At 39.6% G+C, this 17,235-nt stretch overlaps 1 protein-coding gene across 10 annotated transcripts in view; it reads left to right on the forward strand.

Moving 5' to 3' along the window:
• The window catches only part of MAP3K13 (mitogen-activated protein kinase kinase kinase 13), a 178,384-nt gene that overhangs the window by 21,082 nt on the left and 140,067 nt on the right, over positions 1-17,235 (forward strand). For 3 of the 10 annotated variants that reach the window (XM_035274662.3, XM_078350409.1, XM_008981345.5), the window contains exon 1: positions 12,327-12,393. The exons of the other annotated variants lie outside the window; for them this stretch is intronic. The gene's annotated coding sequence lies outside the window, so the exon portion shown is untranslated. Of the gene's footprint in view, positions 1-12,326; positions 12,394-17,235 lie in introns of those variants that run through there. 10 annotated transcript variants of the gene reach the window in all.

Raw genomic sequence — 17,235 nt, forward strand, 5'->3', positions numbered from 1 at the left:
AGGCCACGTGATCCTCCAGAACTACTGCTTCTTTTTACTTTTTATTTTGTTGTTGTTTTTTTTTGTTTGTTTGTTTTGAGATGGAGTTTCACTCTTGTTACCCAGGCTGGAGTGCAATGGTGCGATCTCGGCTCACTGCAACCTCCGCCTCCTGGGTTCAGGCAATTCTCCTCCCTCAGCCTCCTGAGTAGCTGGGACTACAGGCACGCACCACCATGCCCAGCTAATTTTTTGTATTTTTAGTAGAGACAGGGTTTCACCATGTTGACCAGGATGGTCTCGATCTCTTGACCTCGTGATTCACCTGCCTCGGCCTCGCAAAGTGCTGGGATTACAGTCTTTTTTTTTTTAAGATGCAAATGGAAGACAAAAGCTCGGGTCTCAGTTCTAATTGTGTTTCTTTGACTGTGCTGTTATGAGTCTATCCATGCATGTGTGTTTCAAGGGTCATGCAGAGAGATGCTTGGACAGAAATTGGGGATCATCCCTCTGGCTCTGTTCCAGGAGGATTCTGTTGGGGATTTTAATGTTTTGAGCAGGAAGGATTCATATTATCTTGTCAGAGTGTTATCCAGTGAATTATTTGAGGTTATGCAATGCAGAGATTTCCCACTTTGTGCTGCCCTAGGAAGGGGATTAAATGCAATCAGGGCACTTCTAAACAAATTAACATTTATCAAGTAATTATATATGAGATATCAATTATGGAAATATACTATGCTGAAATCAAAAGCATCTTGATGCAAATAGATTACAGAATTATAGGCGAACTATCAGTGTGGCATGATTTTTTGAACAAAGTAGAAAAAGATAATAAAGGTCTTTAAGGAAAATGCCTGATTATTTATTTATTTATTTACTGAGACAGTCTCACTCTGTCGCCCAGGCTAGAGTGCAGTGGCACAATCTCGGCTTACTGCAACCTCTGCCTCCTGGTTTCAAGTGATTCTCCTGCCTCAGCCTCCCGAGTAGCTAGGATTACAGGCACCCACTACCATGCCCGGCTAATTTTTGTATTTGTAGTAGAGACAGGGTTTCACCATGTCGGCCATGCTGGTCTCAAACTCCTGATCTCAGGTGATCCACCCACCTCGGCCTCCCAAAGTGCTGGGATTTCAGGCATGAGCCACCATGCCCGACCATGCCTGACACTTTACAAAGCAGCATGATTATTAGAAGACCTATCCCCTGTTGACAGTAACTGAGAAAAAGTAAATTTGAAAGTATGTTAATATAAAACTCTAACAGTACATATGGATATACTTTCCAAATTTCATAATAAACAAAAATAATAAAGAAATTGAAAATTAGAAAAATAGCCAAGGCAAGCAGATCACCTGAGTCCAGGAGTTCAAGACCAGCCTAGTCGACATGGTAAAACTCTGTCTCTACTAAAAATACAAAAATCAGCAGGGCATGGTGGCATGTGCCTACAGTCTTAGCTCTCAGGAGGTTGAGGCAGGAGAAGCGGTTTAACCCGGGAGGTGGAGGTTGCAGTGAGCCGAGATCACACCACTGCACTCCAGTCTGGGCAACAGAGCAGGACTCAAAAATAATAATAATAACTGATAAATGTATTACACATGGAACAATGGTCCTCAAACCACCTCCAGAGGAGTAACTTAACAAAACAGGGGCAGAATGTACGTGCATATGTTTTAACAAAAACAGATTGCTGGCTTCTGCCCTAGAGTTTCTGATTCAGTAGGTCTGGTTGGAGTCTGAGAGTTTGCATTTCTAAGAAGTTTCCAGGTGTTACTGATGCTGCAGATCCAGAGACCATTAATTGAGAACTTCTGCATTAGAAAAATCATGGGAAAAAATATGGAAATACATTATGAAAATAACAAAATTACATATCCTTTTCCTCCAAGTATCATTCTTTTGGTAATGCCTTCCAAAGAAATAAAAAACAAGAAAACACAAACAAATTATTTAACTATAACACTGAACAAATCATGTTAGTGTATCGTATTGCAAATGGGATATTAACCACCTTTACTTCCAGTGACCTAATCTGTAAAATGAGGATAACGGTGTATCTTTCAACTAGAAGTATCTCACAGGGTTGTGAGGGTTAAATTATCGCGTATTCAGAATGGTGTTTGGATTCATATATATTGCTATTATTATACTAATATTTTTGGTGAATAGATGTCAAAACTAACCACACAAAAGTGAGAGAGAGAGAAGTTCTGAATAGAAGATATCAATTTGGGAGCAATTAGGATATAGGAGACCAATTAGAGAAAGCTCTGAACAAAAAGGCACTAAATATATTTTCACTTACTTAAAAAGACAAAATTGTGTCTTAGGGGCCAAAGTGCTTCTTTGGTTTTTCATTTGAGAGTTTACTGTTTGACAGATAACTTCACATAAAAACCTGTGTACTGAAAAAAAAATTTTATTTTATTGGGATTTTTTTGGTTATGAATATATTTGAGCTAAAATATATAAAAAATAAAAGAAGAGATGTTCTTGAAATTCCACTCCCCACCTCCTGGGATGCCAACATTTTTATTAATATCCTTTGAGATATCTCTCTATATTGCAGGAACTTTTAAAGAAAGCGTTTGGGGAAGTAAAGGTTAGGAAATAATTACAAATTCTTTATGTTAAATTTTTCACTAATATCCAAAATAACATCATCAAAAGTTCTTGTTTTGGCTGGATGCCATGGCTTATGCCACTAATCTCAACACTTTTGAAGGCCAAGGCATGCAAATCACTTGAGCCCAGGAGTTCAAGACCAGCCTGGGCAACATGACGAAACCTTGTCTCTACAAAAAATACAAAAATTAGTGGGGTGTGGTGGAGCGTGCCTATAGTCCCAGTTCCTTGGGAGGCTGAGGCAGGAGGTTCACTTAAGCCTGGAAGATGGAGGTTGCAGTGAGCCAAGATCACACCATTGCACTCCAGCCTGGGTGACAGAGCAAGACCCTGTCTCAAAAAAGAAAAAAACTGTTTGTTTGTTTGTTTTGCTGACTAGATGGGTGTAGGGAGGTAGAAATGGAAGAAAGAGTTCTTGGGAAAAAGCAATTTGATTATCTAGTCTTTTCTCTCTCCCTGTCCCCAACCACTACAATTTAACTCCAGTTTTATTTTAAAAATCAAGATTGAGGTTATATGTGGCATTAGCAGCTCATCCTAAATTGGAGACCGTGGGGATGGGAAACATTGTGAGCCTGCTCACGAAGGACGATGACTGGGTCTTTAATTTGATCCTATAATTATTATGATGTCATGTTAATAGTTTAGACATTCCTGTTAAATGACTTGTAATACTGAAAATATTTTAGCCACTATTATAAAATAGTGTATTGAGATATTCTAGGAAAAATCCTAAAAAGCAGTGCTTCCTTTGCTGGACTTCCCGGATCCTCTTTCTTCATTTACTCCTGTGTATCCTTCATGTCAACCTCTGAAACACCAATATGCTCTGTAGAAACTCAGATGATGAAATCTGAGTTACATTTTTTCAGCCCTGAGAACAGCATTGGAGAGTAAGATAGATGACTAGGCTAAAATTCCAGGGCAATCTTTATTGTTCTTTCACCTTCTGAAAATGAGGGAGGGAAGTGCCAAGGGTGAAACCAGAGATGTGGCTAGATCGGGGAAATGTCTTGTTTCTACTCAAATTGTGCTTCCTGTTGCCTATGACTGGAATGCACTTCAGGGGTTTAGTGTTAGTTTCATAATGGCTCACAGCGGAAAGGACCGCTTTCCTGAAGCTTTTTCATGGTTAATCTGAAGTAACTTCTGACAGTGAAAATAGGTATTTTAGAAATTCTGAAATAAAGCAAAAACAATAAATGCTTTATATTATCTAGACTTTTAGGTAGTTATACTAAGGTAACAGCAATCACATATGGACTCAGATTCTAAGGTTAGCATGGTATATTAAATGTCTGACAGACTTGAAAATAGATCTGTCTTTGAATAGGTTGTAGCCATATCAAGAATTAATTTCTTGACGTGGGTAAAGGTGAAGTTTTCTATGTATAATTGACCCTACATCTATATAATGTCAAATATATTTAAATTTGATCTCTTTTAAAATGGCCTAAGTGGGGAAGGGAAGCCTTTCATTTTGGGTAAAGTTTATTGATTGATCTGTGGTGTGACATGAGACCGATACTATTCGGCATACCATTCTAATGCCACATATGAAAGTAGTTTCTATTTGCAAGTTCCAAATAGATACTCCAGAACTGACAGGGGAATTCCAGCAAGGTCATTCACCCATTAAACTTAAAAAAAAAACCAAAGGAAAAAATTGCCTTTGTGTAAACATTAAGCTCTCCGCTTTTAAGTGTTCTTTTTGTTTAATTTTTTTTTAATATTAAAGGGAGAGTTCAAACTGGATTTCTTAAATATTTCAAGTCACAAATAATAAATTTAATTAATTTGGAAGTTAATTTTATACCTTTGTGGTTTATTATATCTCTTCTGGGTTGGCAAAATATCCAATGCTTAAAAAAAAATGGCTTCGCATTGTGTAGCCCACAAAATACAAGAGACAGAGTCCAATCAGGAAGGAATTCTTAATATGTTTGTGGTATGTTATCCTTGGAAGTTATATCAGTTGAAACATACCCAGTTCTTGCTCTTGAAGCTCTATAAACCTGTCCTTAAATAACACTGACAGTCATTTGACTAAGCAATTGTTGATGGATATACATGATGAATTAAAGTATTGTCATTCAGTAAATGTCTTTTGTGTGGACTAAATACACAATGAAATGTTGACTGTTAAGAAAATAGCAAGAGCAGTTATTCATCCCTAGACTGGCAGTTTATTCAGTCCTGAATCTTTAAATTCATGTTTCATTTAATGTCAAAATTTGCACATATGGTACCTCATAAAATGATAGCACATTGAATTGTTTTAATTTTAATTACTTTGGTAGCTTTCAAATCTTTTTTGTTGGAGCTGTGTATGAGTCTGTAGGGGCTTTTGTGACAGTTTCTATATAACTTATGCTTTCAGTCCCTCCTGTTCCACAGACATCAGACTGCTGCAGAGATGGCAGATACATTCACTGTCTACTTTGGACAAAATAGAGCTTTTAAAAAATGTTTATTAAATATTGAGTAGACAGAAAATATTTATAAAATATCTGTAAGCCTTACGGAATAACTACACAGAGTACATTTGCGTACCTTCAGCCCAGTTTAAGAAAGCAATATTACCATTACTTCTAGAATCTCCTGTGGACTCATTCCTGATTCTATACTTCTCTTGTTCCCTTAGAAGTAACCAGAGTTTTAAATTTTATGTTAATAATTCTCTTGCTGTTCTCAACGGTTTTATCACATTACTATATATCCCTAAACAGTATATTGATCAGTTTTACATGTTTTTGAACTTTATACAAATGTAATCATATTGTATGTCTTTTTCTGGGACATGCCTTTTTTTTAAAACTCAATATTATAGACTTACATTTATCCATGTCAATGCATATAGCTATTGCTCATTACTTTTCACTGCTGTATAATATAGCATTGTATGAGTATTACAGAATTTCTTAGCAGATGAATTGATTAATGAGCATTGTGATGTTTCAGTTTTTAGTTATGACAAACATTGCACCTATAGTATACATATATTCCTGTATTTGTATCTACCACATATTTACAATAATTTCTCCATCAATGTTTCCCAACCATTTTGGGGTCATGGCATACATAGAAAATGATAGATAATAGGTGAACAACACACTAGGTTAAAGAAGTACAGCTATGTCCCTGGCGTGGGGGCTTCTGCTTGACTAGAGAGCTGAGTTTTATATCTGGGCACACTTGTCACCCATTCATTGCATACAAGGGTGCCTTGGCACGCCAGCTAGGAAGCTCTGCTAGTGTATGTGCCTGGGAGTAGAATTGATGGTTATAGGTGAATGCTTCTTCAATCCTTCTAGGTAATACCAAATTGCATGGTGGCATTAATTATTTCATTTAACGTACATCTAAAGTGTTTGTAGCAATTCATGTTCTCTAAATATATATTTAAATCAAAAGGATTTGAGAATTCTACCAACCTCTTAATTATGAAGGTTAAGTAGGAAAAGGAATAATTATTCCCTTGGGTATCACATCAGATTTGCTTTCTCAGAACATGATAATGTCAAAATTCTTTGACAATGTGACAGCAGAGAGTTGTAGGTAGTAGGCAATGTTAAAAAGTGGCAACATGCCCCATAGTTGTTGCTAATTGTGAAAGTTACAGCTTAAGGGAAATGAATTACTTATGAGAGCTGTAATTCCTAATACCTAGTTGGGTATTGCATTGGCTTTCTGTTTCGTAGACTCAGGAACTGTTTTCAGAGAATGTATACAAGATAGAGTAATGAAAACTATTTGCTATGTAAATACTGTTTTTCTTTTTTTGACACTGAGTCTTGCTCAGTTTCCAAGGCTGGAGCACAGTGGTATGGAGCACTTGGCTCTCTGCAACCTCCACCTTCTGGGTTCAAGTGATTCTCCTCCCTCAACCTCCCAAGTAGCTGGGATTACAGGCGCCCACCACCATGCCCAGCTAATTTTTGTATTTTTAGTAGAAACGAAGTTTTACCATGTTGGCCAGGCTGGTCTCGAACTCCTGACCTCAGACGATCTGCCCACCTTGGCCTCCCAAAGTGCGGGCATTATAGGCATGAGCCACCGCATTCAGCCTATGTAAGTAATTTTTAGTGTAGAAAGGCAAACTTTAAGTAAAGAAGCTAGCTGATCTTGACTACTCTTAAAATTGGTTTTCTTTTAAACGGTAGAGCTAATAATCAGAATTACGTTAGGTTAATAAATGATAATATTAATTTCTCCATGCAAATGACATCAGACTACGTGATTGATTTTAGAAAAATGACAACCTGACATAGGTTTTCCATGACATTTCGAGAAGCTTCTGTACGTTACCTCCACAGTTAGCAATCTAGTTATTGCTGGGGAAAAGTGTATGTATGTTCATAATTTGATTGCAAATTTCCTCTTCAGAGAGGTTCTTTGCCAAACATCCAAACTCAGGATGTTTGGCAAAATATTACAAAAAATATTAAAGCTATATTAGGGAAAGTTATAGGTTAGTTTCAAGCCTTTTGGAAGGCCAAAAGGTTTTATTGGGGCAGGCCCACGGCAGCCGGCCAGTCCATTAAGTTAGGGAGAGATAGACACGATCAAAGGCCTTACCCCACACCCATGTGTCTCCACTCTATGTACTCATGTAGATTTTGTGCTGGGTGGTCTCTCCCAGGAAGATCAAAGGGAATTACCTGTTAATAGCATTTACTCTAGGCCCTGGAACCTAAAGCTTTCATCAGTCTTAAACCCATTCTGTTAACCATGTTCATTATCCACAAGTGTGTGAACTTAGAAGCTCTGTTATGAATAAAAGTGTGGACAGACAGGTCTGGGTCAATTGGTTGCATTTCGCCCTCTGAAAGCAGCCAGCGGCCATCCCTAGCCCACTTGAAACTCTGTAATGGTGTGAGAGTGCATTCATTCATCCATCGTTGAGTCAGGGTCTGCAGGACTGACTTCCGTGGCAGTGGGACCCACATCTGAGGTGGTGACCCCGACGTGATCAAGGGCACAGGTTCTGTCAATTCATCCTCCACTACTTTCCCATAACCTCGCCAACATTGTGTCTCATGAAGCTTTTTTAACTTTGCCAATTTGGTAGGTGAAAATAATAGGGTAAGATAATATCATTGTACTTTTAATTTCTGTTTCTCTTATGATGAGTGGGGTTGAGTGTCTTTTTATATATTTAGGAGCCATTTCTATTTCTTCTGTGAACTGTTCACATACTTTGCCTACTTATTATTTTATTTTCTTGCTTTAAAATCTTTTGATTCCTCCCAGTTTCTGATATTTTAAGTTTAAATCGTAGTCCCCTTTTCTAGACTTTACATTCTATGTTTCAACCCAATTTCCCAGTACTTTTCAACAACCACCCCTGCTATGACCAGCCTGGTTTCCTCCTTTCCCAGGGGCACACCACGCTCGCTCCTTCCACCATGTTTCTTTTTCGGTGTTCCCTACTTTTCTCCTTCACTTACATCTCCTATTTTGAGACAGAGATCCATGTCATTTCCTCCATTTGGGTAAACTTCCTTTTAACCTCGAGGAGACTTCTAGAAAAAAGAATTAACTGATAGTTTGTAAACTCTTAAAAAAAAGAAAAAAAGAAAATGATAATTACTAAGAGCCAGCCAGTACAATTTTAAAAACCTGCTCAAACAAACTATATCTTCATTTCCATTAGAGTTTGACTAGATTGATATGCTATGGACATATCTTTACTTATGAAGTATTTTGTTCTCCTGATATGTTTGAGCAACTACAAAAATGTAAGCAATATAAGAATAGGTGGTTTTGTAGCTGATCAAATGTGTGTACCCAAAGAATATAGATTTATGGCTCAATATCAAACTCAAGGTTTCTAATAACATGTTCCGAAACTCTATCCTCTTTTTACTTTTTAAATTTTTTTTGGTTGCTTTAATTTCAGATAGAACTCTATTCTCAATCTTGACTGTTCAATGTTTATTTACTAATAATTTGGGTGAAATCGTGGTAACTAAGTAGATGTAGTTGGCTGAAAAGGTTACTTACCATGACAGAGGACAGCCAAAATGGTCTTCATAGTTTGGTAAAGTGGGCTAAAACCAAAATGTGAAATGTCAAGAGGTTGCACGTAGGGCTCTGTATTTCATCTCCAAATTTAATTGAGAAAAGAATGAGGGGGTTCTCTCACAAGGACAAGTCATTGGATTTAGAACCCATCTAGGTAATCCAGGATGATCTCATTTTGAGATCCTTAATCACATCTGCAAAGCCTCCTTTGCCAAATACAGTCACATTCATAGATTCCAGGGATTTGACGTGGATTCTTTCTGAGGGGCCACCACTCAGCCTGCTGCAAAGAGGAACTTGGAGCCATCCTGTGTGTGGCTTTGCATCCCTTGCTCTCTCCTCCTCATAGACTGCTGCCTTGGCTCAGAGTCACCTCAAAACTGCCTATTTGCTTTTGGGAGGTAGAGGGGTGGTTAAAAGCTCAGAAGGTAAGAAGGACCAGGTGTGATCAGACTGGTTATGAAGGGGGTTCTGGAACTTGGAGCAGAGGCTTTGGGCAGGACTAGCTTCCTGTCAGGTTCAAGTGTTCCTTTGTCAATCACATTCTGTCCTTTGGCTGCTGCACACCCTCCCACAGCATCTCAGTGTATGAAATCCAGACCTCTCCCCACAGTTACAGGGCCCCTGGCTACTCTTTTTGGGCCTCAGATTTGATCTTTGATCTCTCTGCTTTGGCCACACTGGCCTTCTTCCTCTTGGTTCTTGAACAAGCCAACCTCATTCTTGCCTCTGAACCTTTACATTGGCTGTTCCTTTGGCTGAAACACTGTTGCTTTCTACTTGTTTCACACCTGGTTCCTTTACTTGAAACACTATTTCTTCCACTCACTCCTCAGTGCACATTCCTCTCCGCTCAAACATCTCTCCTTCTCAGTGAGTCCTGAATATTGAGTTTTCCCCAGTCACCCTGTTCTCTTATCATCACAGTACTTGTCAGCCCCTGAAATTTCCTGGTTTGTCTGTTCTCCACCCTCCTGCTGGAATGTCAGTCCCAGGAGAATAGGGATCTTGTCAGATTGATTCATTGCTAGAACAGTGCCTGGCAGGTAGCAAGTGTTCACTTTGCAACTCCAGAGGAAATGGGTTCTCAGACCCAAGAAATCCAACTAAGATCAGCTGAAGCCCTTTTCACATGTACTTGAAAGCCTCAAACCCCAGCACATCCCTAGGATTTTGGCAGAATCTGGAGTGGCTCCTGTTCTCCAGGTCACCCCTGCCCCACAGCTTCTGCTTTCTTCTACAGCTTTTCTGTCGATCCAGACATGAATCTTGACCTCTTCCTCAGTTCCCACAAGAAAATCCCCTCTTAAATAGCCGCTGACATTTACCAAGCAGTTACTATGTTCCAGGCACAGGTCCAAGCACTTTGTATGAGCTACATCACTTCATCCTACCTAAAAAGTAGGTGAAATGTTGTGCCCATTTTACAGATGAGGCAGCTAAAGCCCAGAGAGGTTAAGCAAAGTACCCAAAACCACCCAGCAAGTAAGGGATAGAACCAGAATTCACACTAGGGAAAACTGTTTGTGTTTGATCCCGACACAGGAGAGAAAAATAAAAATGAGGGTAGAGCCAGGTACTTGGTTTAATGTAGCTAATGGGAAAGTACTAAGTTAAGAATATAATGCACTAAAAATCTGAAATAATCTTGATGTGGATTCATAAACGTATAACATCCAGATTAAGGAATTTGATAGTTCCACATTTTTTTTTTCTGCATCAGTTTTCATCTGAGTATTCTATTCAGTCTTGAGTATTATGTTTTAAAGGGAGCTTGAAAGTAAAGTACCTGTATGCTTTTTCTATTGCTCTCATAAACTATCACAAACTCTGTGGTTTAAAACCAACACAAGTTTATCTAACAGTTCTGTAGGTGAGAAGACCAACATGGGTCTTGCTAGGCTAAACCGGGGTGTCATTAGGGCTGATTTGTTTCTGGAGGCACTAGGGAAAAATCGGTTTCCTTGCCCTTCCCAGCTTCTAGAGGCCACCTGCAGTCCTCCAAGTCCCCCTTCCTCCATCTTCGAAGCCAGCAAGAGCTAGTCAAGTCCTCATATCACATCTCCCTGACCACAGCTGGGAGGGAAAGGTTCACTGCTTTTAAAGAATTCATGTGATTAGTTTGGACTCCTCTGGATAATCTCCCCATCTCAAAGTCCTGACATTCATTAATCACATCTGCAAAGTCCCCTCTGCCATGGAAGGTAACATATTCCCAGGTTCTTGGGATTAGGACATGGACATCTTTGGGGAGTGTGTTATTTTGCCTATCACAGTGCTTGTCGCAGAAGATCCCCAGGTTAGTGAAGGGGTCAAATTGGATACAGAGAATCAGACTAAGAATTTATTGCCTGGGAGAGAATAAGATAAGGTTTATAAAGTGATTAGTGCAGTAAATACGTAATAAATGGGTGCTGCTTCAAGGGCTAATGGTAGACATTACAAGGCCAGGAGTGGGGCTCATACCTGTAATCTCAGCACTTTGGGAGGCTGAGGCGAGGGGGGCAGATCATGTGAGGTCAAGAGTTTGAGACCACCCTGGCCAATATGGTGAAAACCCATCTTTACTAAAAATACAAAAATTAGCTGGGCACGGTGGTGGGTGTCTGTAATCCCAGGTACCCAGGAGGCTGAGGCAGGAGAATTGCTTGAACCCGGGAGGCAGAGGTTGCAGTGAGCTGAGATCACACCACTGCACTCCAGCCTAGACAACAGAGTGAGACTGTGGGAAAGGAAAAGAAGGGAAGGGAGGGGGGTGGGGGAGGGGAGGGGGAGAGGGAGAGAGAAAGGAAGAAAGAAAAGAAACAATGAACAAAAGCAATCACAGAAACACCTTAGCTCAGAAGGGAAGCTTAGGAACGTGGCAGGAGGTGAAGCAGTGTCATATTTTATCTTGCAAATAATAGAATTGGGATCCACCTTCTCACTTTCCATTAGATCAGCCGGTGGTTTGAATGTCAGAGAGTACTATGTTTACCAAGAACTGTGCGTTGTTCCTTTCACTAGTAAGCGAGTGGGGGAGAATGGAGATGGTGGAGGACTATAGCGGAGAAGCAACTTTCTGGTCTTTTCTGCCATGATTGTACAATGCATAGATTCTGAGGAGGAAGGGAAAGCTGTTTTTTAAATGGAGAGTTTCAAAAAGGAGCCTCAGCCTCCTGAGTAGCTGGGATTACAGGCGCCCGCCACCACGTCCAGCTAATTTTTGTATTTCTATTATAGACAGGTTTGACCATGTTGGTCAGGCTGATCTCGAACACTTGACCTCAGGTGATCCGCCCTCCTCGGCCTCCCAAAGTGCAGGATTACAGGTGTGAGCCACTTCAGGCAGCTGGGAAAATTTTATGAAAGGAGGAAAGCAAGCTATTGAAGCTCAGAGGACTATCCTTTTCCTTTTTTTTTTTTTTTCCCCCAGGAACATATGGGAGAGAAATCCCCTCGGAAACCAAAACCCAGCCATCAGAGATTATAAGATTTTCCAGGCTTTCCCTATAATCTTCCTTACGTTTGTCTCTTTAAACACATTTAAGTCGACCTTTGAGAAGTTGCTGATAAGCGGCTGTTATCAAACAAGGGTTGGATTAACAAACCCTCCCACCTCGCTCTGTTGGGTGGTAGCTTCCAAGGCCGCTGTAAATGTGTATTAGTGTGAACCTGATCCAGAAACAGCCAGGAAGGGAGCAAAGTTTAGTTTAGTCTGGAGGAAACTGTCGACTGCTGGTAGTTCCATACTGTCTGTTCAGACTTCAGCTCAGTGTAAGTAGTTTTTAAAAAACTATTATGATATTTTAGAGTAAAAAGGATTGTAAGAATAATTTTCATCAAAAATTTAATCAAGTTTCTACCTGGCTCTAAATCTTACAGATTAGACCTACTTCAAAGAAAGTTTCAGCACTCACCAGTCGTTTTACTTTTTAAAATGGGAAGGCAAGCGGTGAGATGTCTCAGCAGTGTGCTGCTGAAACAGGTTGTGTGTGCATGAAGAGACTGCTAATATCTTGTCTTATGTTGAGTGAAAGTGTTTGTGGTTAGAAAATAAAAGCAAGTATGTATCTAGTGCCTGGAGATTGTTTCTGAGCAGTGCTTAGAGTTCTCCTCGTGTTCTTTCCAGTTGCTTTTCCTCTGGTTTAGGTTCATAGTTACAGATTCATGTTAACAAATATTTAGTAGTCTCTCAGATAATTGAATTGAAGCTTTTGATATTCAAAGAAATTAAATGAACGAGAATAAAATAGCACTTAATACCTTGTAACAGGATGTTGGGATCCTACATTTAAGAGCAGCAGAATGCATTTTCAAAGAGTAAGAACTTTGTACAACAGACAGAAGTGGCAAGCAGCCTGAGATTTCACGCAACTTTGAAAAAATCTGTTTTCTTAAGATTTGACATCCGTATGGATTTTTCAGACTAAATTCCCAGTACTATGGTGCGTAAAGTAAGTTTCATATTTGAAATTAGGGTTGCTGTGTTTCAGCTGTTATAATTCTATCTCGAGATTAGGATCCAGGAACCACACATTGTTACACAAACATATTGACTTTATTAATACAGTTATGAGAATGTTAAGGTCACAAGTGGTATTGGAACGGTTGATATTTTCTAGTTCCGTTTTACCACAGGCATTTTTTTAAAACCTGGTACATGTCAATTTTATGACTTTATGTAAATAAAAGGTCTAAAGGCTGGCTGTTAGCCAGTAGCCTTTAAATCACTGGAGGGGTGCTCAGAAGAGAGATGGTTTTATGTAGACATTCACAGGGTTTCCCCTTCCTCCGTCTTCATCTCAGACCTCGGTCTATTTCTCTAGCCTGCTTCTTGTTTCTGCTGTACTGAGTGGGAGCCCAGATGATGGTGCTGGGTCCCAGCTGAATCTTGGTGAGGTGTAAGTCCAGAACCCATTGTCCCAAGAAGGCTCTAGGGCTACAATGAAGTGAAAACCTTTACTCACCCTCTAACTTTCTGAATCTCATGATTCTAGCCTCTTGAGCTGATTAACTTCTCCAAGTCAATATCTTTCTGCTGGGCCAAGTTGCTAATTTAATTGTTGGTTGATGGGAAGGAATGGAGGACTGCGGGGTTTCCTGGGAAAGAGGCCAGCGTGACAGGTGACATTGTTACCAGGGAAGCGGCTATTTTCTCATGGGGTGTGAAATATTTCAGACTTTTAACAACCTGGAAGGCTATACAGGTGTGTGCTAGCTGAATCATAACCAAGCCCCTTTGAAAAAGCTTTTTTAACCTCCAGTGGGTGCCTGTACCATCCAGACCACTGCTCATGCCCTACAAAGCAGCCCTCACGATCTGGCTTTCAAGCATGTGTTTTACATCCTTGCCTGCCATTGTTCTCACTCAGGTTGCTCCAGCTACACAGGTGTTTTGCTTTCTCTTGAACACATCAAGCCTGCTCCTGCCTTAGGGCATCTGCTGCCTAGAAAGCATTTCCCCATCATTGTTTCTTCCCACTCTTCATTCAGGTCTCTATTCAAATGGCTCCTCCTCAGAGAGGCCCTCCCAGACTACCCTAACTAAAATGGCACCGCTACTCCACTTCCACCACAAGGCTGCTTTTTCCTTTACCCTAATTTAATATTTTTTTTTTTAAATAGCCCCCCTGGCAGTATTTATTTTATAAGTTTTTAAAATGTGTACATATATGTATGCCTCTGTGTGTGTGTGTGTTGCGTATGTAGGATATATATTTGGTCTTTCCCTCTAGAAAGTAAGTTCTATGAGGGCAAGAACTTTGTCTCATTCGGTGCCATACTGTCAGTACCCAGGACAGTGCCTACTTGACATGTAGTAGACACTTGGTAAATTGTTGTGTAAGTCAATTGGTGTCATTAAAATTTATTTCCAACCATAGGAATTTTTTGAATAGGTGATATATTCACATTTCCGAGACCAAAGCATATCAAGTTATACACTGAAAAGTTCCCACCCAGCCAGTCCTCCATCCATTCAGTTCCCATCAGGGTCTCTAAGCCATGGCTATTATCTTTCTACATATCTTTCCAGAGTTTCTTGATATATACATAAGGAAATATAAAAGTAGAAATAGAATTTTTGTTGTTGTTGTTGAGACGGAGACTCACTCTGTCGCCCAGGCTGGAGTGCAGTGGCATAATCCTGGCTCACTGAAACCTCTGTCTCCTGGATTCAAGCAATTCTCCTGCCTCAGCCTCCCGAGTAGCTGGAACTACAGGCACCTGCCACCACACTGGGCTAATATGTGCATTTTTAGTAGAGACAGGGTTTCACTATGTTGGCCAGGTTGGTCTTGAACTCCTGACCTCGTGATCGACCCGCTTCAGCCTCTCAAAGTCCTGAGATTACAGGCCTGAGCCACCGCACCCCGCCAAGTATAGATTCTTACTTCTCTCCTTTTTACACATAGCATTATACATAATGTTCTAAATGTTTTCACTTGTAATATATGTTGAGTCTCTTTTCATGTAAGTACATGGAAAACATCCTTATTTTTATTTTATTATTTATTTTTTGTTTGTGGAAAGTGGTTTATTTAAAGAGAGAGAAACAGGAGAAGGAGAGAGGAAGAAACAGCTAACTCTCACACTGAGTGAGAGAATCCAGAAACATAGAATCCAGGAGAGGAAAGCAGCTTCCACACTGAGTGAACAGGAACAGAGAGAGAGATGGAGTTTAGGAGGGGAAGACAGGCTTCCACGAGAAAGTGTGGAAGGGAACTCCAGAGGGGAAATCCAGGAGAGAGAAAGACGGCTTCCACAAAGGGAGTGTTTGTGGAAGGGGACCCAAACATAGAGTCCCACATCTTTATTTTTAAATAGCTGCCGACTACTCCATTGTACAGATGTACTAGTCACCTCTTTGATAGACCTTTTGGTTGTTTCCAGTATCTTCCTATTATAAATAATGCTGAGGTTCATAACCTTGTACATATATCATTTCATACATGCATGCAGTATATCCATTAAATTCCCCAAAGTAGAATTACTGGATCGAAGGGTATCATAAATATTGCCTAACTGCCTTCTTTAGGGATTATTCCAATGTGCACACCCCCCATTATAAGAGTACTGTTTCTCAAATCCTTGCCAACAGAGTCATCAGACTTTTGGATTTTTGCCAGTTTGATAGTTTAAATAATGGTCTCAACATAGTGTTTGTTTTTAGAATTTACAACAAATTTGTGTTAAAGTTTTTAAAAATAATTTTCATTTTTAATTGTGGTTAAAAGACATATAAAATGGTTACTATTGTAACCATTTTTAAGTGTACAGTTCAGTGGTGTTAAGTATATTCACATTCTTGTGCAACAGATTTCCAGGACTTTTCTGTCTTGTGAAACTGAAATTCTGTACTCATTGAATAGCAACTCTGCATTTCCTCCTCCCACTATCTCCTAGCAACTACCATTCTACTTCCTGTTTTGATGAATGACTATGTTAGTAGCTATCTCATATAAGTGGAATCACACGGTAATTGTTCTTTCGTGGGTGGCTTATTTCACTTAGCCTGATGTCCTCAAGGCTTATCCACTATGTAATATATGGCAGGATTTTCTCCATTTTTAAGGTGAACAATGTCCCGTTGTATGTATATGCCATACCCTGTTTATCCATTCATTCATCAATGGATATTTGGGTTGCTTCTACCTCTTGGCTATTGCGAATAAGGCCTCTATGAACATGGATGTGCAGCTATATCTTTGAGATCCTGCCTTCAGTTCTTTTGGATATATACCCAGCAATGGGATTGTTGGATCCTATGGTAATTCTATTTTTAATTTTTTGAGGAACCACCGTACTGTTTTCTATAGCAGCTGTACCATTTTATCATAGTTTTAATTTGTATTTCTTTCATTATGAGAGAGGTTGGGCATCTTTTCATATTTAAAATAAATGCTTTTTTCTTCTGTGAACTCTTTATGTTCTTTGTCAGTGATGGGATTTTTTCCTATTATTAATTTGATAACATTTTTTGTTCTTGTGCCCTTGAGCTTTCCAAATTTGTGGGCTAGTCTAGCAGTCATACATACAGATGTGGAAAAAGACTGCCTAGGTTTGAATTCTAGATCTGCTAATAGCTGTGCAGTCTTGATTGGACAAGTTACTGAACCTTTCTGAGCCACATTTTCTTGTTTGTTAAATTGGAATAACATTGGATTGTTGTAAAGATGAGATATCTCAGCCTCCCAAGTAGCTGGGGTCACAGGCAAGTGACACCACGCCCGGCTAATTTTTGTATTTTTAGTGGAGATGAGGTTTCACCATGTTGGCCAGGCTGGTCTCAAACTCCTGACCTCAAGTGGTCTGCCTGCCTCGGCCTCCCAAAGTGCTGGGATTACAGGCATGAGCCACTGTGCCCAGCCGACAAATGAATTTTCTTATGGAGGGAAAAAAAAGTTTCATGCCTCTCTCACTGTACACAAAACTGCAATAGACATGGATCTACTGATAAAAAGACATGGATCATAGATCTAAACATAGAACCAGAAACCTTAAAAAAAAAAAAAAGAAGAGGAATATACCTTAGAAATCTTGGGTTTTGCAAAGATTTCTTTAGCAGGACACCGAAAGCACTAATCATAAAAGTACATTAAATACAGTGAAATGAAC

This window comes from Callithrix jacchus, chromosome 15 (assembly GCF_049354715.1).
Source record: "Callithrix jacchus isolate 240 chromosome 15, calJac240_pri, whole genome shotgun sequence".
Taxonomy (NCBI): domain Eukaryota; kingdom Metazoa; phylum Chordata; class Mammalia; order Primates; family Cebidae; genus Callithrix; species Callithrix jacchus.